Source organism: Protopterus annectens, chromosome 1.part1, assembly GCF_019279795.1.
Source record: "Protopterus annectens isolate FY-2018-M chromosome 1.part1, PAN1.0, whole genome shotgun sequence".
Taxonomy (NCBI): Eukaryota; Metazoa; Chordata; order Ceratodontiformes; family Protopteridae; genus Protopterus; species Protopterus annectens.
Window position 1 is genome coordinate 299798774 of NC_056726.1, and position 25775 is coordinate 299824548.

At 43.3% G+C, this 25775-nt stretch overlaps 1 protein-coding gene across 8 annotated transcripts in view; it reads right to left on the reverse strand.

The window, feature by feature from the left end:
- Window positions 1–25775, reverse strand: part of TCF20 (transcription factor 20) — a 2163179-nt gene that overhangs the window by 666506 nt on the left and 1470898 nt on the right. The window lies entirely within an intron of this gene.

Sequence of the window (25775 nt, forward strand, 5' to 3'; positions counted from 1 at the left end):
AGATTAAAGACCAAAAGGTTGAGGATGTGCTAAATAAGCATTTCCTTGTGCAACCTATTCTAACAATTATACAATGGCGTTGTCAGAATATATGTGTGTAAATGTGAGGGAGGGTAGAGGAAAGGTGAGGATGCAAGGAGTAGAGTTGGTAAAGGTGGATGAGTTTAAGTACTTGGGATCAACAGTTCATAGTAATGGTGAGTATGGAAGAGAGGTGAAGAAGAGAGTACAGGCAGGGTGGAGAAGAGTGTCAGGAGTGATTTGTGACAGACTGGTACCAGTAAGAGTGAAAGGGAAAGTCTACAAGAGGGTAGTGAGACCAGCTATGTTATATGGGTTGGAGATAGTGGCACTGACGAAAAGGCAGGAGTCAGAGCTGGATGTGGCAGAGTTAAAGATGTTAAGATTTGCACTGGGTGTGACTAGGACGGACAGGATTAGGAATCAACTATATTAGAGGGTCAGCTCAGGTTGGACAGTTTGGAGACAATGCAAGAGAGGCGAGATTGCGTTGGTTTGGACATGTGCTGAGGAGGGATGCTGGGTATATTGGGAAAAGGATGCTAAGGATGGAGCTGCCAGGTAAGAGGAAAAGAGGAAGGCCTAAGATAAGGCTTATGGATGTGGTGAGAGAGGACATGCAGGTGGTTGGTGTGAAAGAGCTATATGCAGAGGACAGGAAGAAATGTAAACAGATGATCCGCTGTGGCGACCCCCAACAGGAACAGCAGAAAGAAGATGATGTTGTCAGAAAAGAACTACAAGGGAAACAGAAAAGGAAATGAGGTTCAATAAGGAATGTTATGCTGTAAACGTAACAGAGCTTGGTTGAAAAAATACAGTAGTAGTTATACCGAAATAAAGGAGATCAGGAATAATTTGTGTTTTTTGTCGAAATGAGAAAAAAAAATCTTGGGGTAGATGGAACAATATTAAAAAATGAATGAGAAGGATACAAAAGGTGTGGACATTGGTAGCATCATATACAGGATAAACATCTATTTGTAGGAAATTATAATATAGCAATAACCCACGCCTGGGTGTGGGTAATGCTGAATTTACCCACGGTTGGTGTGGTTTGGTCACGAGGGCGAAGCCAGAGTGGCCAAACAAAGACAACCGTGGGTAAATCCAGCATTACCCACACCCAGAAGTGGGTTATTGCTATTATACAATGACATTATTTAATAAAAAAAAAATAATGGCATTGTATAATGCCTCCATGCAGCCCTTCCACAGCTGTCTGGTATTCTGCGGCAGTTCTGATGTACTGCACATGCGTATACTTACACAGCAGACCAGAGCTGTGGGTGGAAGCAACGGAGAAAGCAAGATCTCCATTGCTTTTTACAAACTGTCTTGCTATGTTAAAGAAGTTTAACACAGCAAGACAGCTTTAAAAAAAGCAACGGAGAATCTCAGCAAGATCTCCGTTGCCTTTTTAAAGCTGTCTCGCTATGTTAAACTCCTTTAACATATGTAAAAAGCAACGGAGATCTTGCGTTCTCCGTTGCTGTTAAAAAAAGACTTATACTAATGGAAAAAGTCCGGGCGACCAGACCTTTTCCCATTAGTATAAGTCTGATTTACAACGTGCACGCTGGGTCGTTGTATAATTTGAATTATTCTATGGTATGTCTTGAACTACAAAGATCATAGGGGAAACAAGAATAAGGAACTACAACATAAATGTTCTGGGCTTAACATTCCAGCAGCACATTAGATAGCAAAGGAAAATGGAAGTACCAAGTCCTGATGGGACCGGTAAAGAGATCCATACTGCACATGAGAAAGAATGCACAAAAATAATGCTGAACAAATTCAGATAAAATGAAATTTTAATTCTTCTAAATCCTTGAACCATGGAATTATGGTGTTTATTTCCTAAAAGAAACAAAAGGGGCAGCAAGATGTACAATCCTTTCACACTGTTGGATAGCCCCCCCACATTTTTTTCTAGCTTGATTTTGGATGTTAAAGAAACAGATGGGAGAAGATGTGATGCATCAGTATGCCATCAGACAAAGATCAAATAGTCTTGTATTTGATTACATTAAAAAACATGCCACTCATAGGACACAAAAGATTTGATATGTTTAAAGACTCTGAGGTAGTATTTGACGATTAACAGTTGAAAGCATGGTCTCGCCATAAAGTCAGCATAAAGTACAGTTCTGTACTCTTACCATAAATGTAGATGTTACAGTGTATTCACTATTGCAGTCATCACACTTGGGTTATCTGCCTGCAGGTAGCCGTCAGTCGGCCTGAATACCAGAGACTTGGTATTTCTGCGTCGGATGCTGTCGCTTCTTCCATGACGTCAGGGGTATAAAACAGGCAGCAGACTCCATTACATCAGTTTTTCTTGCTCCAAATGACAGGAGCCCCCAAATAGGGAGCTAGTATATGGTGGGGAAAACACCACCAGTAAAAAGTAAATACCAGTAGTAGGAATAGTCATAGAGAGGAGAGCTAAAGAGATAGAGAAAACCAGGGGGCTGGAGGGAGGGAAACCAGGACTGCAACAGTGAATACACTCGAACATCTACATTTATAGTAAGTGTACACAACTGTACTATGTTCTTCGTGTTTCACTTTTGCAGTCAACACACTTGGGTTGATTCCCAAAGCTGAGGAAGGGTGGAGGCAAGAGTTAGGGCTGGCTAGTAGGCCTTGCAAGACTGCTGTAGCAAATTCTGCCCTGGATTTGGAAAAGATAGGCAGGTGGTAATGCTTGGTGAAGGTGTGTAGAGAACTCCAGGTAGCAGCTTCCAGTATGTCCCTTGTAGGGACTCCCCTGAGAAATGCTGAAGAGGTAGATGTAGCTCTAGTGGAATGTGTTCTGACCCCCTGCGGGGTTGGTTTTCTGTGGTGCTTGTAGCAGAAATGGATACAATGTGCTATCCATTTGGAAATGGTTTGTTTTGAAATGGCCTTGTCCTCTGCCCCTGTTGCAAAGCTGACTAGCAGCTGGTCAGATTTTCTGAAAGGCTTAGTCCTATCAAGGTAGAACCTGAGCGGTCTGTGCACGTACAAAGAGTGCAGAATCCTTTCCCCTTTATTTTGAGGATTAGGGAAAAAGGTCGGCAAATGGATGGATTAGTTGAGAGCCATATACTGGACACCACTTTAGTCGTAAAGGAAGGGTTAGTTCTGAGGGAAAGCCTGTCAGCATGGAAAATAATGAAGGGTTCCACAGCCATCAGTGCTTGTAAGTCAAACACTCTTTTAGCTGAAGTGATGGCTAGAAGCAAGCCGGTTTTCCAAGAGAGGAATTTTAACTCTGCTGAAGCAGCAGGTTCAAAAGGAGGAAGTGTGAGCTTTTCCAGAACAAAGTTAAGGTCCCAAGCGGGGGTGGGTGCTCTCCTTGGTGGCCTTAAGTTTTATGCCCCTCTCAGGAACTGTTTGAGAGGGTGACAGAATAGAGGTAGCTCAGTATTTTAATGAGCCGAAATGGCAAAGGCATGGATCTTGATGGAGGAGAAGGACAGGCCTCTGTGTAGTAATTCTGCTAGGTAGTCCAAGATTAGAGGTAAGGAGGGCAGCGCTGTGTCCATTTCTTTAGACTGAATCCAAGAACAATACCTTTTAAACTTTTCAGCATAGGATTTCCTAGTACTGGGTCTTCTGGCTTCAAGGATGACATCCAGCAACTGCTTGCTTAGGGTTGCCATTGGGTATTTAAGGAATAAGCCAGGCTGCAAGATTTAGAGTTTGCAATTGTGGATGCAAAATCTGTCCCTCCTGCTGAGAAAGCAGGGTTGGGGTCTGCTGTAGGTGCCAGGGTGGCACCATTGTCAGACTGCGCAGGAGTGGGTACCAGTGCTGGTGTGGCCAGTCCAGGGCAATCAGAATGGTCTTTGGCCTGTCATTTTATCTTGAGTAACACTCTTGAGATAAGGGTCAGATGGGGAAAGTGAGCCCCCCCATGCATAATCTGATGCATCTGAGGTTAGGGTCTGGACGGCATGGGGTTGGGTAAAATGCAGTCCCTTGTTGTGATTGCATGCTCTGCCCACTAAAGGAACTCTGTCCTTAGACAAGGTATGATAGGAACGACTGTTTCCAGGTCCTGAGAATGTTGGCACCAAAGACTTAAGTACCATTGAAGTTTCCTCATATGCAGTCTTGCATATGGAATTAGCAGAATACACAAGGCCATAAACCCTAGGGCTTGCAGTTAGCTGGGTTCTGGTGGCCATTTGTTTGAAGTAGTCTGTCAGACAGACCTGTTTTACTGAAGTGAGGAATGCCATCTGGGAAGTTGTGTTCAAGCTTGCTCCCAGGAATATAATCTTTTGACTGGGTACCAGTTGCGATTTACTTTCGTTGATGGTGTACCCCAATGAAGTTAGAAGGCTTTTTACAAATGTCAGGTGCTGAAGCAGCAACTCCTGTCTGCCTGAATCACGCAGTCGTCCAAGTACGGGTAAATTTTGATATTTCTCTGCCTGCAGTATGTAATGGCTGGAGCCAGGCATTTTGTGAATACCCTGGGTGCAGTAGATACGCCAAAGGGAAGTGCAGAGAACTGATAATACATAGACCCTGCCCTGAAACATAAATATTTCCTGCATGACTCCCCTTACGGGGATGTGCAGATAGGCTTCTTTTAAGTCTAGGGTGACTAACCAGGCATCCTTGGCTAACATAGGGAGAAGCTGTTGCAGGGTACGCATCTTGAATTTTGGTACCACCAGGAAGGTGTTGAGAATTGAAAGATACATGATTGGGCGCCGAGAGCCCTCTTTCCTGGGTACCAGGAATAGTCTGGAGTAAAATCCTTGACCCCTCTCTGTTCTACTGGAACAGGCTGAATAGCTCTGATATTGAGCAGGGAAAGTACGTGGTTTTGAGTCTCTGTCCACTGGTTTGGAGGAAGGTCTGGAAACCACATGGGGTTGGCAGTGAATGGAAATAAAATTTGTACCCCTGGCTTACAATGTTGAGGACCCATCGGTTCTGAGTGATGGACATCCAGTTTTTTGCATGAAGGGCAAGTTTTCCTCCTAGGGGCACAAGCAATTGGGCAGGCCTGGGAAGGAGCGTTGAGAAGTCACTGTGAGCTTTTTCCATAAGGAGGTGGCTTACCACTCCCCTGCTCTAGGGGTGGGGGCACTCCATTGCTTACATCTCTGCATACCTTGAGACTGTAGTCTGGGTGGTTTATTTCCCTGGGTTTTGTTTGGGAAGGCCTGGAGGGGGATGGAAAGGACCAGTGTTTTGAAGGGCAATGCCTACTGAATCTAGGTGGTAGCACTTGTAGGAATTCTTTAACAGTTTGCATAAATTTAGCCTTTTCTTCCATCTTTTTTTAAGAGCAACTTCTGCTTTGGTGCCAAACAAACGGTCCTTATTTAAAGGAGTGCCTAGCAAATTAGATATGACATGATCTGGCAAGGCCTGCTCCTTCAGCCAAGCATGTCTTCTCAGTACAGAGCCAGTGACTGCTGCCCTGTAAGATGCTTACAGAACATCAAAGCCACACTGCAAAGTATGCTTACTAACTTGGTTTGCAGAGTGTATAAGCTCCTGCAATTCTTTATTTTCTGCACAATCTGGAAACATTACCACTTTTTGTTTAATAAGTTCCATAACATGTTGCTGGTACTTCAGCATCTGAAAGTGGCAATTCAATGCCCTGATACCAAGAGTTGCAGAGGTATACACCTTCTTTACCCCATCTGTCCAAAGCTCTGGAATCCCTGTCTGAAGGGATAGGATTTTTGGCTGTAGTAGCCTTAATACCTTTAGGTCCCTGGGAAATCATCTCTGGATCAGTAGTAGGATTCTTGAAAAGAAACTTGTGAGAATCAGGTACTCTGTAGTACCTCTCTGGTTTCCTAGGGGGCCAGAGGTAAAGTGTCTGGAGTAAGAATGGATTCCATGAAAACATCATCCACAACATCCAGGACAGGGGGTATAGCTGAAGGCCTGTGTTGAGGCAACTCTCAAAATTCTGAGTCTCTTTTTGGACTGAGGATAGTCTTGGCATTCCCAATGGAAATGCTCTCAAAGTAAGCAAGGTTTCACCAAAAGAGAAATCCTCTGGAGGGAATGGATTCCTCTGCATCTGAATCATCATAGGCGGATAATGGCATGTCTTCATAATCAGAAAGGTCAGAGACATCGGACTCCTGGTCTGTAGAACCTGAAGGGGGCTGGAGTCTTTGTCTCTTAGCTGGGAAAGGCTAGCTTCCCCTAATCAGCGTAATAAGGTCTTCAGCCATTCTAGGCATTTATGTGGCATGGGTGCCTCAGCATACGCTCTGGTCATTGGTTTTCTAGGCATAGTGCGTACTCTCGGCCTAAGAAACTTGGTAGTTTTGGTTAAAAAAAGAAGCCGTCGGTTTGATTTGAACATCGGTAGGAAAAAAAACTCCCTCAGAAGCCGGTGCCTGCACAGCAGCTCTGGACCCATCTAAAGTAGAGACATCTGCTGGTTCCATAGTCGAAGAAGCATCATGGCATACCGGACTCCAAATGGGTCTCAGCAGAGACCTGTGAATCCAGGGGCTGCAAAGGCACCTCACTGAGTACTGGCGGACTGGCGACTAGCTTAATGTAAGCATCGGCAGTTTTGGACCTATGCGGTCCGTCTCTGTCTTTATCTTTATGTTTTTTCGGAAGATCGGTAGTCGGATGGCTTACCGAAGCCATTTCAGAATACGTAGATAGAGACTGAAAGAATTTAGCGACAAAGATAGCCCGACGACAAATGGTTCGGGCATTAAATAAGGCACAAAACTGAAGCAAGGGATGTCATGGTCTGGGCCTAAACAGGTGACGCAGTAATAATAAAAATCTCTGCGAGGTATCCACAGGCAAGAAAATTGTTAACTTTTAGAGTAGGAAACAAGGATCCCCAACAAGGTACTTAGCTTTAGAAGACTTCAGGATTATTCAACTGAAACGAAAAATTCAGGTAGTGGCCGATTGGCACTTGCGGACTACTTCTGCTTCGGGCTCCTCCTCAGCAATAAAGACTGATGTAATAGCATCAGCTGCCTGTTTTTATACCCCTGACGACCTGGAAGAAGCAACAGTATCCGACACAGAAATACTAAGTCTCTGGTATTCGGTCCAACTGAGGGCTACACCTGCAGGCAGATAACCCAAGTGTGATGACTGCAAAAGTGGAACACGAAGAACATCAGGATGCTATCACAATCACTGAAGAATTGCACATCTCGGACTGAGATTGGTGAAAATTTTCTCAGAAGGGCATCTAACAGATGAACTTGAGATAAAGTGGTAAGACAAGATATGTCTATTGGCTCCTTATCTCTTTCCAGTACACATATATGTTAACCATTATGGACAAAGTAGCAGAAAACCAAAGTAAGCCTTGCCCAGTTTTGGAATTTGTAATCCAAATGTTAATGCTGGTAACTGGTTTTAAGTAAACTTAATAAACAGAGTGGCACTTTAGAGTCTTAATGGAGAGAAAAATGTAATAGATGTTTTTAAAAAATACAGCCAGATAGGAACAAGAAAAAGATGGATCAAATAAATGGAAAGGCTGTGGTAATGGTCGAGTCCTATGAATGATGTATGTAAGTTACTCAAAGTAATCATCTATGGACCAGAACTCTGGTTAGAAGAGAACTTCATGAGCATTTTTTCACCTGTACATCAAACACTGGATACTGAGACTTTTGTCCTTTCATTTTGTTTACCTTGGAGAAAATCCCAAATCCAAGGGTGTTGGCAGGCATGCAAATCTTTGCCAGCTGGATTAAAATTAATTGGAAAAAAATGTCTTAAGAAGATGAAACAATTTGGGTGGGAGGAAAGTATTAGGAAGAGGCCACTATTCATTCATTCATTCATAAACTTGGACATAACTCTGATCCCAATGGCCCATTTTCAGCTTAAGCTCAGGGAGTCAAAAAGAGAAAGCATTTATTTGGAATATACAGTTATTACAAAACAAAGCATGTATATGTCAGCATGCTGCAATGAGGAAAAAATAGAAAGTAGCACATACAAAAATGAGAAGGAATAAACATTGGAAACAGATGCAAAATATTTACAATATGTACAACTATGATAGATCTAGGCAGTCACATACTCACATGAGTATGTGAAAATATAAATATGACCTACCCCATAGAGGCCTACATAAAGTTTATATGCACTATAAATTTATCAAAGTTTGGAAACACATTGCTGAGTACAACAAGGAAAAGTAAAAGGGGCAAAAAGTGAGATATTTTTCATGTGGTCGCAAACAAAAAAATTACAGAAAAAAATGTGTACTTTTTTATACAGAATTAGAAGATAAAGAAATGGTTGAACTTCTTTTTTTATATAAAAGCACTATCAAAAAGTTTCCAAGATGGCTGCACACTTAATAGGCTGATGAGAGCTCTGCAAGTGTGAAAATTACAGCAGCAAATAAAAGTCACTATCAAATTGGATAAAATTCAGTTACTGGCATATGATTACATCATCTGGATGCCAGTAAAGAAGAAATTTGTACAAAGTAACTGAAATCCAAGCAGAAAAGGAGATGAGAAACTCTAGCTGGGAAGAATCTTGCAGTTCTTCAGCAAAAAATGTTCAACAGATGGCTTCTAATAATTTAGAGGAAAAATAAATCAAATGCATTCAGAGGTCTTTAAAACAAATGAAACACTGATATATATACAGACAAAACAAAAAGCTGGAAAAACAGGCTTTAACTTGCTATTTCAACAGGATGATAAAATTATAAAATTCAGAGGGCAAAATGAAAAGGCTGGCATTAGGCTTCATAAAAGAGCCATTTCAAAAAGTGGCAAGAATGAGAAAATGGAGTACCCCCAGAGAAAACTGGACATGGTCTGCTGTACCACAGAAAATGGAAAGAACAGACCATATTAATTTTAAAGTGCAAATAAGCAACTGGACTACTGTTCCACAGCAGTATTTAACAACTGAAAAAGATTGTGTGTACGTGCCAAACCTATTCATGAGAAAGCAGCCAAAACCTATGTTAGTAAAATAAGCAATTATAGGAGAAAAGTACAGTTGTGTACACTTACCATAAATGTAGATGTTAGAGTGTATTCACTGCTGCAGTGATTACATTTGGGTTATCTGCTTGCAGGCAGCCCTCAGTCGGCCTGATTAACAAAGTCTTGGGTCCTGTGTCGGTTGCTGTCCCTGCTTCCATGACGTCAGGGGTATAAAACATGCAGCCAACGCCATTACATCAGTTTTTCTTGCCCCAGATGTCAGGTGCCCCCCTAATGGGAAGCAATTAAATATAAATGTACAAAGATATATCTCCAACAAAAAAGCACACACACCAAAAAGGCTTTTAAGTATAGCAAATGAAAGCAGAGGTATAGTCAAAAGTTAGGAGGCTGGAGGGAGGGTAACCAGGACGGCAACAATGAATACACTCGAACAACTACATTTATGGTAAGTGTACACAACTGTACTATGTTCTTTGTGTTTCACTGTTGCAGTCATTACATTTGGGTAGATTCCCAAAGCTATGGTTGGGAGGAGGAATTTAGATAGCATTAGGGCCAGCTATAAGGCCCTGCAAGACTGCAGTGGCAAACTAGCTCTGGATTTAGAGAAAATTGGCAAATGATAATGCTTGGTGAAAGTATGTACAGAACTCCAGGTATCAGCTTCTAGGATGTCCCTGTTAGGGACGCCTCTGAGAAAGGCTGTAGAGGTAGATGCAGCCCTGGTGGAGTGAGGTCTGATCCCCTTTGGTCAGGTTTTCCATGGCGCTTATAGCAGAAATTAATGCAATGGCCTATCCATTTAGAAATGGTTTGCTTTGAAATAGCCTTCCCCTCTGCCCCTGCAGCAAATGCCACCAGCAGTTGTTCAGATTTCCTTTGAGGATTAGTCCTGTCCAAGTAGAATCTAAGTTATCTGTGCACATCTAAGGAATGCAGTATCCGTTCCCCTTTATTTTGTAGATTGGGAAAGAAGGTTGGCAAATGAATGGACTGATTAAGAGCCACACTGGATACCGCCTTGGGCATGAAGGATGGATTGGTTCTGAAGGACACCCTGTCCGCATGAAAGATGATGAAAGGCTCCACTGCCATAAGGGCCTGTAATGCAGATACCCTTCTAGCTGAAGTGATTGCTAAAGGGAAAGCTGTTTTCCAAGAAAGAAATTTTAAGACTGTAGTAGCAGCTGGCTCGAAAGGAAGTAGAGTGAGTTTCTCCAAGACAAAGTTAAGGTCCCAGACTGGGGTTGGAGCTCTCCTGGGTGGTCTCAAATTTTTGGCTCCTCTGAGGAACTGCTTGAGCAGTGGATGAGAGAAGAGGGGAGGTCCTGTTTTACAATGAGCTGAAATGGCTGAGGCGTGGATTTTAATGGAGGAAAAAGACAGGCCCTTGTGAAGCATCTCAGCCAAGTACTGTAAAATCTGAGGTAAATTGGGCGCTGCTGTGCTCATCCCTTGAGATTGGTTCCAGGCACAGGATCTTTTCCATTTTTCAAAATAAGATTTTCTAGTAGTAGGCCTCCTTGCCTTTAAAATGACATCCATCACAGATTTGCTGAGGGGTGGTAAAGGAGAGATTAAGTAATTAGCCAGGCTGCAAGGTTCAGTGTTAGAAGCTGAGGGTTCAGAATCTGGTTCTCCTGCTGAGAAAGCAGGGAAGGAGTCTGAGGAAGGTGCCACACTGCGCAGGAGGTGGTACCAGTGTTGGCGCGGCCTGTCTGGAGCAATCAAAATCATCCTTGGTTTGTCCTGTTTGATTTTTAGTAGTGCTTTGGAGAGCAGAGGCAGAGGGGGAAGGCATAGACTGATAGTTTTTTCCAGCTGAAGGACAGAGCATCCACTTTCCAGGCTTGTTTGTGGGGGGGCCTTGTGCAAAATTTGTCCAATTGGTAGTTCTGGGGAGAAGCAAACGAGTCTATATCTGGGCTCCCCCATTTCCTTGTCAACATGTTGAAAATCCTTGGTTCCAGTTTCCACTCGTATGGGTCCATGAGGTTTCCGTTTAGTCCGTCTGCCAGTGTATTTAATTTTCATGGCAGTAATTGAGCTTGTAGGTGCACTTGGTAGCTCAAGGCTATGTTCCACAATGCCATGGCTAGTCTGCAGTGAGGGTAAGAATGTGTACCCTACTGCTTGTTTATGTACCACATAACAGTGGTGTTGTCCGTCTTTACCATTAGTTGTCCTGGAAGAATGTGGTCCTTGAAGGCTGTCCGAGCATTCTGTACAGCTAACATTTCTTTTTGATTGATATGCAGGTGCATTTGACTTGGGTTCCATTTGCCCTGAATGCACTTCCCTGCCAGGTGAGCCCCCCCCCCATGCATAGTCTGATGAGTCTGTTGTTAGGGTTGGGGCGGCAGGGGGTGGTGTGAAAGGTAGTCCCTTGATTTGGTGGCAGGCCTCTGTCCACCAAAGGAACTCTAGGCGTAGGCAAGGTATGATAGGAATCATTGTTTCTAGGTCTTGAGAATGTTGACACCATAGGCTTTTTAGATATCACTTTAGTTTCCTCATATGCAGTCTTGCATATGGAATTAGAAGAATGCAGGAGGCCATGAACCCCAAAGCTTGCAGTATTTGTCTTGCAGATAGCAGGGTTTTTGTGGCCACTTGTTTGAAGTAGGTTGTCAAATGAATTTGTTTCTCTGGCGTGAGGTAAGCCATCTGGGAAGTTGTACTCAAGCTTGCTCCCAGGAATATAATTTGTTGACAGGGTACCAGGTGTGATTTCTTTTCATTTATGGTGTACCCCAGACAAGTTAGAACTCTTTATACAAAGGCCAGATGATTCAAAAGTATGTCCTGGCTTTCTGCCTGAATTAGACAATCGTCCAGGTATAGGTATATTTGAATATTTCTTTGCCTACAAAATGCATTAACTGGAGCTAGGCACTTTCTGAATACCCTGGGCGCAGTAGATAAGCTAAAGGGCAGTGCAGAGAAAGTACAGTTTTGTACCTACCATAAATGTAGATGTTCGAGTGCTAATACAGCTGCAGTCATAACAGATGTGTTCTCCTGCCGTCAGGCGGGTCCTCGGTCGGCCGAATTCCAAAGTCTAGGTTCGGCGTCGGTTGTCGTCGCTTTCTTTCCTGACGTCAGTGCGACAGGGGTATACAAGACACAGCCGACGCCATTTTCTTCAGTCTTTCTTGCCCCAGATGTCAGGTGCCCCCATAAGGAAGGCAATATATATATATATATAAAAAAAAAATATATATATATATATATATATATATATATATATATATATATATATCTAATATATAATCATGCATAGCAATATAATCAAAAACCAGTAGTTGCAAGCAAATACATCATAGAAGGATAACCCAATCAAGATGTAAGATGAGGTGTTAGCCACTAGGTCTGTACACAGAGGGGAAGGTGGGAGGGAAAACTGGACTGCAGCTGTATTAGCACTCGAACATCTACATTTATGGTAGGTACAAAACTGTACTATGTTCATAGTGCATACAGCTGCAGTCATAACAGATGGGTAGAATCCCAAAGCTACGCACAGGGTGGTAGGCACTAGGTGGAACTGGGAGGAGCCAGAATGCCCTGCAACACAGCAGTGGCAAAGCCTGCTCTAGTTTTGGAGTATAAAGGTAGGTGGCAGTGTTTAGTGAAGGTATGCACAGAACTCCAAGTGGCTGCCTCCAAAATATCTTTGGAAGGGACTCCTCTGAGGAAGGCTGCAGAGGTAGCTGTGGCCCTTGTGGAGTGGGATCTGATGCCTGCAGGTACAGATTTACCATGAAAGGAGTAACAAAATCGTATGCAGTGGCCTATCCATTTTGAAATTGTCTGTTTGGAAATTGGCTTCCCTTGAGCTCCTACAGCATAGGACACAAAGAGTTGTTCTGATTTCCTGAAAGGCTTTGTTCTGTCCAAATAGTAACATAGCTGTCTATGGATGTCTAAGGAATGTAGCAGCCTTTCCCCTTTGTTTTGAGGATTGGGGTAAAAGGTAGGTAAGTGTATGGCCTGATTCAAAGCTAACCTGGATACTACCTTAGGCATAAATGACGGGTTGGTTCGTAGGGAAACCCTATCCTGATGGAAGATGAGAAAGGGCTGCACAGCCATGAGGGCTTGTAGTTCTGAAACCCTACGAGCTGAGGTAATGGCCAGAAGGAAAGCTGTTTTCCAGGACAAATATTGCAAATCTGTTGAGGCAGCTGGTTCAAAGGGAGGCAATGTTAATTTTTCTAGAATGTAATTAAGATCCCAGGCTGGTATTGGTTGTTTCCTTGGAGGTCTTATATTCTTAGCCCCTCTGAGGAACTGTCTTAAGAGTGGGTGAGAGAATAAGGGTGGATCAGTGTTGTATTCTGCAGAAATGGCTGAGGCATGGATTTTGATGGAGGAAAATGAAAGTCCACTGTTCAACAGCTCAGCTAGATACTGTAATATCTGAGGCAAATTCAGTTTTCTAGGATCCTGGCCTTTTTTCTCATTCCAAGCGCAAAACCGTTTCCATTTTGCCGAGTAAGCCTTTCTAGTAGATGGCCTTCTGGCCTCCAAAATGACATCCTGCACCTCCTTGGATAGTAGGGTCTGTTGTGGTGTTAAGGAATTTTCCATGCAGCCAGATTGAGTGTTTTCAGCTGACTGTGAAGAGTTTTGTAGCTGTGCTGAGTCAGTAGAAGAGGCATTAGAGGTAGGGTGCAGGGAGGAGAATGTGTTAGGCTCCTCAGGAGTGGGTACCAGTGTTGTCTTGGCCAGTCTGGAGCAATCAGTACCATCTTCGGTCTGTCTGCTCTTGCTTTCAAGAGCACCTTGGGCAGAAGAGGCAAAGGTGGGAAGGCATAAACGGTCTGTGCTGCCCAACTGAAAGAAAGGGCGTCCACTCTCCAGGCCTTTGGGTGGAATGTCCTTGAGCAGAATTTTGTCAATTGATGATTCCTGTGGGAGGCAAAGAGATCTATGTCTGGCTTTCCCCACGCTTGGATTATATTTGAAAACACTTGAGGATGCAACTTCCATTCGTGCGGGTCTGTCATATTTCTGCTTAGATTGTCTGCCAGTGAGTTTTCCAAACCTGGCAGGTACTGTGCTTGAAGTTCGATTTGCCATTCCAGAGCCAAGTTCCAAAGTGACATGGCCAGCCTGCACAGGGGGTATGAATGTGTTCCTCCTTGTTTGTTTATGTACCACATTACTGTGGTGTTGTCTGTTCTTATCAATAATTGCCCTGGATGCAGGAGGTCCTTGAAAGTTGTAATTGCATTTATCACTGCTAGCATTTCCTTTTGATTGATGTGAAGGTGCTTTTCCTTTTGGGACCATTTGCCCTGAATGCACCTGTCTGTCATGTGTGCCCCCCAGGCGTAGTCTGAGGCGTCTGTTGTGATGAATTGATTTGCTTGAGGCTTGCAGAATGGTAGACCTGCGTTTGTTTGGCATGCTTGGACCCACCATAGAAATTCCTTTTGCAAACATGGGATTAGTGGTATTATTGTTTCCAAACTGTGGCTGTGTTGAGACCATAGGTTTTTTAGGTACCATTGAAGTTTCCTCATATGCAACTTTGCACATGGGATTAGAAGAATGCAAGATGCCATGAAGCCCAGAGCCTGCAGGATTTTCCTTGCAGTTAGCCTGGTACAATTTGCTAGTATTTTGAAGTACTGAGTTAGTTGCCCCTGTTTTTCTGGCGTAAGATAGGCCATCTGGGTGTTTGTGTCCAAGTTGGCACCCAGGAAAATTATTTTCTGAGATGGTGTTAGCCTGGATTTCTCTTTGTTGACTGTGTATCCCAGAGAATTCAATAACCGGGTTACATAAGCCAGATGTTCCAGAAGTATGTTTTTGTTGTCCGCTTGGATCAGGCAGTCGTCCAAATAAGGGTAAATTTGTATCCCTTGAAGTCTGCAGTAGGCAATTACTGATGCCAGGCATTTCGTGAATACTCTGGGCGCAGTAGATAAGCCAAAGGGCAATGCAGAGAATTGATAGTGGATTAAACCTGCAAGAAATCTGAGGTATCTTCTGCAGCTTTGCCTGATTGGGACATGCAGGTATGCCTCCTTGAGGTCCAATGTTACCAGCCAAGACTCCTTGCCCAGCTTGGGAAGAAGCTGCTGTAAGGTGAGCATCTTGAATTTTGGTATGAGTAGAAATGTGTTTAGGATGGATAAGTCCAAAATGGGTCTCCAATCAGTTCCCTTCCTTGGTACCAGGAATAGTCTGGAATAAAAACCTTGACCTTGTTCGTGAGTAGGTACCTCTTGAACAGCTTTCATGTCCATGAGCTTTGAAATTTGTATTTGAGCCTCTGCCCTTTGATTGTGTGGCAGGTTCGGCATGCCTCTCATTTTTGGAAGAGTGTGAAAATGAAATCTGTAGCCTCTGTTTATAATGTCCAGGATCCATTTGTCTGTTGTGATAATATGCCAATTTTTTGAAAATAATGTCAGCTTTCCTCCCAAGGGTGCTGCCAGCTGAGACTTGCTTGGCATGCAAAGGAGAAAGTCATTGGGTTTGTTTCCTGTATTGTTGTGCACTGTCTTCGCCACCTCTTGGTGCTGGAGTTTGCCATTGTCTGCCTCTATATGATCCTTGAGATTGTCCTCTGCCCCTTGTGCGCCTGTATCTACCTCTTTGGGGCTTGTCCGTGGCTGGAAAGGACCAGTTTTTTGAAGGCCAATTTCTGCTAAAACGTGGTGGTTGTACCTGTAGAAAAGCTTTGACTGTTTGCATAGATTTAGCTTTTTCTTCCATTTTCCGTAGTATCTCCTCAGCATTAGTACCAAATAATACATCCTTTTGTAAAGGAGCATCTAGTAGTTTAGCTTTAACATGATCAGGCAAGGTTTGTTCCCTAAGCCAGGCATGTCTACGAATGACTGATCCTGTAACAGCAGCTCTACTTGAGGCCTCTAGAGCATCATAGCCACATTGTAAGGTGTGTTTACCCACTTCTTCTGCACTATGCATCATATCCTGCAACTCCTTCAAATCTGGTTGTTCAGGTTGTGACATTTTATTCCTTAATTGTGATAACAGAAACTGCTGATATTTAAGCATATAGAACTGACAATTTAAGGCCCTCATGGCTAGGGTGGCAGAGGTATATACCTTTTTTCCCCACCTTTCTAAGGATCTAGACTCTCTTTCGGAAGGTAATGGATTCTTAGCAGTAGAGGCCCTCATTCCCTTGGGGCCTTGAGAAATGGTTTCAGGGTCAGCATTATGGCTTTTGTAAAGAAATTGGTGTGAGTTAGGAACTCTGTAGTACCTATCAGGCTTGACTGGGGCAGGAGGCAGGGAATCAGGATTAAGGCAAGCCTCCGAGTAAACATCAAGTATGTCCAAGACAGGAGGAATCGCCAGAGGTCTGTGCTGAGGTAGCAAAAGAAATTCCCTAAGTCTTTTCTTGGAATCTGAAAAATCTTGGCCTTCCCAATGGAAGTGTTCCCTCAAGGTATGCAAGGTTTCCCCAAAAGAAAAATCCTCTGGGGGAGATGCAGAAGGAATGGACTGCTCTGCATCAGAATCTTCAAAAGGGGAGTACGAGTGTTCCTCTTCATCAGAATGTTCTGAAATAATGGAGCTCTGGTCAGAAGAGGGAGAATCTTCCTCCACTCTGGTTCTCTTGTCCAGAGGGGGTTGGGAACCCCTGATAAGAATAATTAAATCCTCAGCCATTTTGAGCATCTGCTTTTAGGCATGGGACCTGGAGATGGACCCTGTGCAACAGGCCTCTTGGGATGCATGGCTGGTTTGGACTTAGTAAAGGCCTTTATGGAAAAGGAAGATGAGGGTCTGAAGACACCATGGGTGGAAGTGGGCCTGTCCACATTAAGAGGCTCAACACTCACAGTGGCTTCGGTAGCTGTAGTCAGGGTATGGGCTGAGGCACCTGCGGTCTCGGTTACAGAAGACACCGCCAGAGAAGTGTCGTCGGTAGTCAGGGGCTGCGTAGGCGCCACGCTGAGAACCGGACCACGTGCAGTTTGTTTTGGCGTGGTGTCGGTGGAGACCACGGACCTCGCGTGTCAGTCTTTGTCCTTGCGTTTTTTGGACAAAACGGTAGTGGGAGTCTCCGACGAAATTTTATAATCAAAAGCTTTACCAAAAAGGTGCTGGGCGAACTCCGCCCGACGCTTAATAGTGCGTTTAGTGAAAGTAGCACAAAAGTGACAGCCCGAGACGTCGTGGTCTGGGCCTAAACAAGGTATACAGAGGGAATGGAAATCCTTATGCGGTATTTGCTTCCCACAAGAAATACAATTGTTAACTTTGTCTGACATCGGTCTGAGGCAAGAAAAGTTTCAACAGGGTACTTAGCTTTAAAGAAGACTTCGGTTTCCAAATTTTCGTAATTTCAGGAGCTGGCCGACCGGCACTTGCGAACTGCTTCTGCTTCAGGCACCGCGCGGCAAAAAAGACTGGAGAAAATGGCATCGGCTGTGTCTTATATACCCCTGTCGCACTGACGTCAGGAAAGAAAGCAACGACAACCGACGCCGGACCTAGACTTTGGAATTCGGCCGACCAAGGACCCGCCTGACAGCAGGAGAACCCATCTGTTATGACTGCAGCTGTATGCACGATGAACATCTGATAGTGCGTACAGCCTGCTTTGAAGCATAGGCATCTTCTGCAAGATTCCCTGATTGGGATGGGCAGGTATGCTTCTTTTAAATCTAGTGTTGCCAACCGGGAGTCTTTGCCCAGCATAGGAAACAATTGGTGAAGAGTCAGCATCTTGAATTTTGGAATCTCGAAAAAGGTGTTTAGAGTAGACAGGTCCAGGATAGGACGCCATGAATTGCCTTTTCTGGGTACCAGGAAAAGTCTTAAGTAAAAACCTTGTCCATTTTCCACTTCTGGTACCAGTTGAATAGCCCCCCATGCTTAAGAGAGAAAGTACTTGTTTTTGGGCCTCTGCTCACTCATTTTGGGGTAGGTCAGGCTACCTGCTTGGTGTTGGCAATGTGTAGAAATGAAATCTGTATCCCTGGGACACTATATTTAAAACCCATTTGTCCTGGGTAATGAGATCCCAATTCTTTGCATGAAGAACAATCTTTCCCCTCAAAGGGGCAGTCAGTTGATAAGTGCTTGAAAATTTTAAAAGGAAGTCATTGAGACAGTTTACCATGGGGGGGGGGGTCTTATTACTCCCAGATCTGGAAGTGGAGGCTCTCCACTGCTTAGTTCTGTCTGTCCCCTGGGACTGAAACCTGGGGTTTTTGCTGTGTCTGGGTTTGGCTTGAGAAGACCTGGAAAGGACCAATTCTTAGAGGGCCAGTGCCTACTAAATCTAGAAGGCTGAACTTGTAAAAAAATCTTTAACAGTTTGCATAGATTTAGCTTTTTAAGAACTTCCTCAACCTTGTTGCCAAACAGGCGGTCCTGATTTAAAGGAGCATCCAACAATTTAGCTTTAACATGATCAGGCAAAGATTGCTCCTTAAAGCCAAGCATGCCTTCTGAGCACAGACCCAGTACCAGCCGCCCTGCAAGAGGCCTCTAATGAATCAAAACCACATTGCAAAGTATGTTTTCCAACTTGTTCAGCAAAATGCATTAAATCCTGTAATTCTTTATTCTCCACACAGTCAGGAATCAACATCATTTCCTCTTTAAGCAGTCCAATAACATGTTTCTGATACTTTAACATATGAAACTGGCAGTTTAAAGCCCTAATGGCCAAGGTTGCAGAAGTATAAACCTTCTTACCCCATCTATCCAGCGCTCTGGAGTCTCTATCAGAAGGGGTAGGATTTTTAGTAGTAGAAGCCTTAATGCCCTTGGGCCCCTGTGAAATAGTCTTTGAATCTGCAATAGGATTTTTAAAAAGGAACTTGTGGGACTCAGGGACCCTTTAGTATCTGTCAGGTTTTCTGGGAGCAGGAGGCAGGGAATCAGGGGGCCAAACTAGATTCCGAAAAAGCATCATCACCAATGTCTAGTACAGGAGGAATAGCTAAAGGCCGATGCTGAGTTAGGAGAAGGAAATCCCTAAGCCTCTTTTTTGAATCAGAAAAATCCTGGCTTTCCCAGTGGAAATGCTCCCTTACAGTATGTAAGGTTTCCCCAAAAGAAAAATCCTCAGGAGGGGAAGCAGAGAGAATGGAGTCCTCTGCATCAGAATCTTCATAAGTACATAAGGGCAAATCCAGATCATCAGAAGAATGAGAAGCAGAATCCTGATCAGAAGATTCATATTCAACTTCCGTCCTAGGCCTCTTAGAAGGGGGGGAGTTGGCTACCCCTGATTAGAGTTATTAGATCTTCAGCCATTCTTATAATTTGTTTTTTAGGCATAGAGGCCTGAGCATGTGGCCTGGGCGTCTTTTTTTTAAGCATGGATCGAGATTTAGGCCCAAGTAAAGGAGGAGGCGTCAGTTTAAAAATGCAAGTCCGTAGGCCTGAATTCACCCTCAGAAGCCGGTTCCTGCACAGCGGCTCCGGACCCATCCAAGGCAGAGATATCCGGGGGTTCCATAGCTGAAGCATCTCACGGCATACTGGACTCCGAATGAGTCTCAGTAGAGGCCTGCGAATCAGAAGTAGCGGGTATCAAGGGCTGCAAAAGCGCATGAGTACTGGCGAACTGGCGACTGGCTTAGAAGCGTTGTCGGCAGTTTTGGACCTCAGCGGCCTATCTCTGTCTTTATCTTTGGATTTTTTCGGAATCCTGGTAGTCGGATGGCTAACCGACAACATTTCTGGATAATTAAGCCAAGAACCGAAATATTTAGAGGTGAAAATATACAGACGACGGATAGTGCGCTGATTAAATAAAGCACAAAACCAACAGCCAGGTACGTCATGGTCAGGGCGTAGGCAAGGAATACAGTACGAATGAAAATCTTTATGAGGTATTTGCTTTCCACAAGTAATGCAATTAACTTTTAATGACATCGGTAAGGAGGAAGAAAAAGTTTCCCCAATGGGGTACTTAGCTTTAGTTGAAGACTTCGGTTCTGAAACTCGAAAACAAAAATTTCAGGAGTTGGCCGACCGGCACTTGCTAACTGCTTTTGCTGCGGGTACCGCACAGCAAGAAAGACTGGTGTAATGGCGTTGGCTGCATGTTCTATACCCCTGACGTCATGGAAGAAGGGGGGTCTACTTCATTTGACCTAACTTTCATTTGCCCGACACTCATTTTCCCGAGACCAAATGACTGAACGCTTATTTGCCCGACACTTCATTTGACCGACAAGTAGTATTAGCAAGAAAATGGAATATGCCCCCCTCCCCACTGTAGTGCGACCCTGGAGTTAGAATATATAGGCAGTGGGGTGCACAGCCCCCCACAATGGGGGGTGTGGGGGGCGAAGCCCCCCACTTACTTTTCTTTTACTAAGCAATATTACATCAAAAGTTAACAATATCATATGAAATGAAGTGGGGGGCTGTGCCCCCCACACCCCCCCTACCTATATATTCTAACTCCAGGATCGCACTACAGTGGAGAGGGGGTCATATTCCATTTTCTTGCTAATACTACTTGTCGGTCAAATGAGTTTTCGGGCAAATGAAGTGTCGGGCAAATGAGCTTTCAGTCAAATGGGGTCAGGAAAATGAATGTCGGGCAAATGAAAGTTAGGTCAAACGAAGTAGACCCAAGAAGGGACAGCAACTGACACAGGACCCAAGACTTTGTTAATCAGGCCGACTGAGGGCTAACTGCAAGCAGATAACCCAAATGTAATCACTGCAACAGTGAAACACGAAGAACATCAGTTGTTCCTAACAAAACTGTGGCAGAATGGAAAGTATTAAACACTGAAGGCAGTGTTTATGGGAAATGACTATTCACTGTACACTCAGCAGAAGAGAAGCATGCTTATCCCAGTAATCCGGGAATGTTGAGAGGCATGTGTGAAACTCAAGCAGTCTAAGTGTTTTTTTTTTTTTTTCCTGCAGGATCAAAGACATTTTTTGGATGCAGAACAGGCAATGAAGGAAATAAAGTTAAACCATCAAAAACAAAGGGAGCAAGCAGAAGGGGAAGTTAGCTTCTCATTTGTTTGACAATAAAATCCATAGAGATTGCCAGTGAATCCTTTTTCAGTTTTCCAATGGAAAATGCTTGAGCAACAGTTAAAAGCACACAAGCTCACTAGAAGAATCAAGAGTACTTTATTTTGAACCAGAGTCTGTTGTTGCGGGAATGCAGATGACCAGGAAAAAGACCAGCAACACTGTGAAATTAATGAATAAATCATAGGAAGTTATTAGGCTATTGGCCATGAGGCCCTTACAAACCTAGCCACGAATTTAGCCCATGTTCCTAAAGGTCAGCACTCTATGCCACTGTCCAGCAGAGACACAGGTGGAATACCAGGGGTCTCTAGGGCACGTTAAAGCATCAATTCCATTAGATACACAATCAGACAAGTGAAATTTGGTTTTGCAAGTAGTGGTGGCTAAGAAGATTGGAATTTTGTTGACTGTTAAACTGGTAGGTGAAATGCAAAGCATACGACCCCACTTCATGTCATTAATGTTCAGAAAGACATTGAAGGGTCTGCAGTAGTAGCCAATTAAAATAGCTTTTTGTTCTTATTAACACTGGTACAAAACCCTCATGACAAACTGCACGTTATACTGTAAAGTAGTTGGGATATTTTAAATGTGAAGTGGAGGGAGTTATCAATGATTACTGAATATGCTAAAGATATAAAATATAAATTTTTTCTTACTTGCACTATATCCAAGCTTTACACTGCAAAAAGGTAAGAAAAGCTGGAAATGGGGTTGCTGGAGTAGGAGATGTAAAAGCACATTCATTCACATTATATGTTGAATTAAGATCATCTTCCCTTATTAATGTCCCTGGTTGAAGCCGTAGACAGTTTTATTTAATTTGTAAAATACGACAAAATGATGAAAATCATTAAAACTTATAGTTTTCTTCTATTTGCAAAATTATTACCTATTTTTTTCTGTTAGCAAATGCTCTCAGTGGAAGACAAAGTCTAAAGGACCAAACGATTAACCAAGAGGAGTCTGAACAATATGTTCTCAGTGAAATTTACAAAGATTCTTTCATACATATGCAAATATACAAGCTTTTTTCCTCATTACCAACTGGTTTTACATGGAGACGAGAAGCAATGAACCACCAGAATAATTTATACTGAAAGAAGTTTACAAGGTACAAAATAATTAACATAGAAAGCTACACTGGCAAGCCGCTGAGTGAAATCTAAATGAAGTCTGATACTGTGGGAAGTGAAAAAATAGCCTTACCACTTTAATGCACTTAATTTAACAGTGTACGAAAGGCAGCCTATGTACTTTTCCTTAGGGCCACAAGTTAATGTTTAATGAAACCATGCAAGCTGCTCTTCACATCTAGGAGGGGAATATAAATAAGAGAACTAATAGCAATCGGTATCAGTAAGGACAAAGGCTATAGAATGGGCTTTAGCACGGATAACACAGATTTTAAAGCAGGTAATGCTTGTAGCTTCAGCCACTGATTTGGGTCAACTGCTCCACTCCAGAGGGGTAAACTTCACAGTTTTGTGTGCTTTCTGTAAGTTAAGAGAGGACTGGGGGGGGGGGGGTCTGATAATCTACTTAGTTTTTTTGTTTGAGTATTTTCAATGAAGCCAAATGTCTTGAAACATGTGACATAGGTTTAAACTGAGATGAGAAGCAACTGCATAATACATCAGCTTGCCAAACAGTGTGTGCATTTAAGTTAAAAGTTGAAAAAGTCATGTAACTGTAAAAAACTAAGAGATACAGGGCATTGAAGTACAAATGAGACACTAGTGATTTTCTACTTACCTGTTAAAAAGAGAAGAACTTAAGGAATGACCTATGGAAATGACTTGAGAGTTGTTATGGAAGGCAGAAATGTCTTCATGAGAGATAGCTAGTGAATGGGATAAAAAGAAAACAGAGTAACACAGGATAGAAAAGAAAAAGCTATATGGAGAAAGTAGTAATGGGAACCATTCAGAAGGTACAACACAGAAATAGGAGGAGGACATACGGAAAGAAGTAACGAGAACCATTTAGAAGGGTAAAGTACTGCAGAATGAGGGGAATCTCACAGAACAAGAGGAGGAACAACTGCAATGTGTTAAACAGAAATTAAGGGAATATTTGGATAATATGTATGAGTTTAGAAAGTTTCCCGTTAAGCAACTATTTCTAATAACTGCAGAGCACTAAACAATTCTAGCTCCTATAGAGTTATTAGAAGCCTTTTAGCATTTTTCTTAAAATCTGTATAAAGCAGCGGAGTGTGCAAACCAAGAAAAAGGCACAAACAAAATATTTATGGAAGACAATTATGTCAAGGTTAGACGTTGAGGCTCAACATTTAATAGTTAGGACAGAAAGAGATGAAATAAAACTGGTGATGTATAATCAATCAATGCAGTGTCCCCAGCAACATGGTAGTGTTGGCATTCCCTGACAGAATAAGGTTAAAAAGAAGGATACGTATGATGAATCCGAAGAAAGAATTATAAAGAGGAGGAAGCTACTACATGATAGAGCAAAATCCCAAAAAGGGAAGGCATCTCTGATCAGTATTAGCAAAAAACTACGGGCACTCAAAATAGTCTAAGGCCAGCTTCGAGAAAAAAATTGCACAGGACACTACGGATAATCACAAGGCTTTCGTTAGTTATATTAGGAACCTGGGTGGGAATTCCCAGATATGCTCAGAATTAGTCCAAAATGACAAAAAATACACTGAACCCACAGACATTGCCAACATCCTAGCCGACAGGTTCAGCGCAAACCTCCCCCCCCCTTCCCCACCAAAAGGGCAAATATCTATCCCAGCAGAGTGCTGCCCCCCTGACATCTCAGATGCTCAGGTAAGTGCTGACCTCTCCAAAGCAAAAAAACACAGCATCAATGGGACCAGACGGTGTCCTGGGCTGCGTCCAACATGAACTCCAAGAAGAACTAAACCCAAACATAAAACTACTGTTCAATCTCAGCCTTACTACAGGATATGTACCCAAAAAGTGGCGTACAGCAACAGTGGTCTCTCTCCACAAAGGTGGTGCCTCAATGGATCCTGGAAACTATCGACCCATAAGCCTGACTAGCTTGGTCTGCAAAGCTATGGAAAGGATCATCATGGACCTCATAAATAAAGATATTGGGGACCTACAGACACTGGATCCTACCCAGTTCGGCTTAGTTAAGGGCAGATCCTGCCTCTTAAACCTGGTCGATTTCTTTGAAACAGTTACCAAGGCCATTGACGAGGGGAAGGTGGTCCATACAGCCTACCTGGACCTCGCAAAAACCTTCGATACAATACCCCACTCGGGCATTATATAAGCTCACCAGCTTAAATATAAACCCCTATGTCGCTAGATGGGTTACAAACTGGCTCAAGGACAGAACCCACATGGTTAGAATTGCTGGAGCCATGTCAGACTCCAAACCAGTTACAAGTGGCGTCCCACAAGGCTCAGTCCTGGGACCTCTCTTGTTCGGGTATATATTTCTCGGAGGTACAGGCCAACACGGAAGGACTGTGGCTGACCAAGTTCGCAGATGACTGCAAACTGGGCACCATAATCAACTCTCCAGCCGACATAAGCATCCTACAAAAGGGCCTCATAGAAACAGACAACTGGTGCCAGAGCCATGGCCTCAAGCTAAACGCCAAAAAGTGTACAGTCATCCCCTTCAGCAAAAACAAAGTGCCCACAAATTACCACAGCAATGGTAATCCATGAAGTACAGAAGAAGTAATTGGGGACCTGGGGACCCAAGTTGATAGCAATCTCTCATTCGACAACCATGTGGCCAAAGTGGTTACAAAAACATTTTATATAGCCCACCTAATCATGAAGGGATTCACATCTAGATCAGGGGAGGTCATCGTGCCTCTTTACTCATCCCTCATCAGGCCCATAATTGAGTACAATGCCCCTTTTGGGATATACCTTACCAGACACCTGCAGCAACTGGAAAGACCCCAAAAGTACCTCACCAAGAGGATCAAAGGGCTCAAACAGATGCCATATGCTGCCCGGTTAAAGAAACTCCAGCTCTACTCAGTGGCATACCGCCTGCTCAGAGGCAATCTGTGCCTGACGTATAACGTCATGTCCAACCAGGAATTAATTGACATGCTACACCTCAGAAAATCCAAATACCATCGAGCTACGCGCTCGAGAGACTTGAACCTCAGCACTGAAATAAATAGGACATGCTGGAGGAACAGATTCATAACCCAGAGGCTCCCTTCACTCTGGAATGAAATCCCGGTTCAGGTTAGGCAGAGTCCCTCATTGACTCTCTTCAAGAGGAATCTTGACGAGTGGATGGGAGATCGTAAATTTACTCCGGGTATCACTTCTGTGTCACTGTTGGACAGAGGTACAGTATACTAACCTCGAAAAAGGGCATAGCAAAATTCATTTAAAATGGGTGGCGAAAGCCAAACACACTCTGGCTAGGCTTATAAATGCCCAAGGGCAGATAGCCTAGTATGAACCTATGAAGAGGGCGGGCTCCTCTTCAACAAGTTGTGTTTGAACAGAGAAACAGGTTAGAGGTGCTGTCTCTACTTTATTTGCTTTATATATAGCTCCACTGGGAAAGAAAAGGAGGGACTCTCAAATTCAAGGATTTAAAATATATTTAAATCAAGAAAAGTTAGCTTTACTTGCAGACAATATTTTACACTTGAAAAATTCAGAAAAGAAAATGTTGGCATTGTGGAATATACCAAAGCAGTTTAAAGTCTTTTCAGGATATAAAATTAAAGAATATAAAATGAAGGTTACAACAGGAAGCTATGTCCCCACATATGAACTGATTCAGCAATACCCACATTTA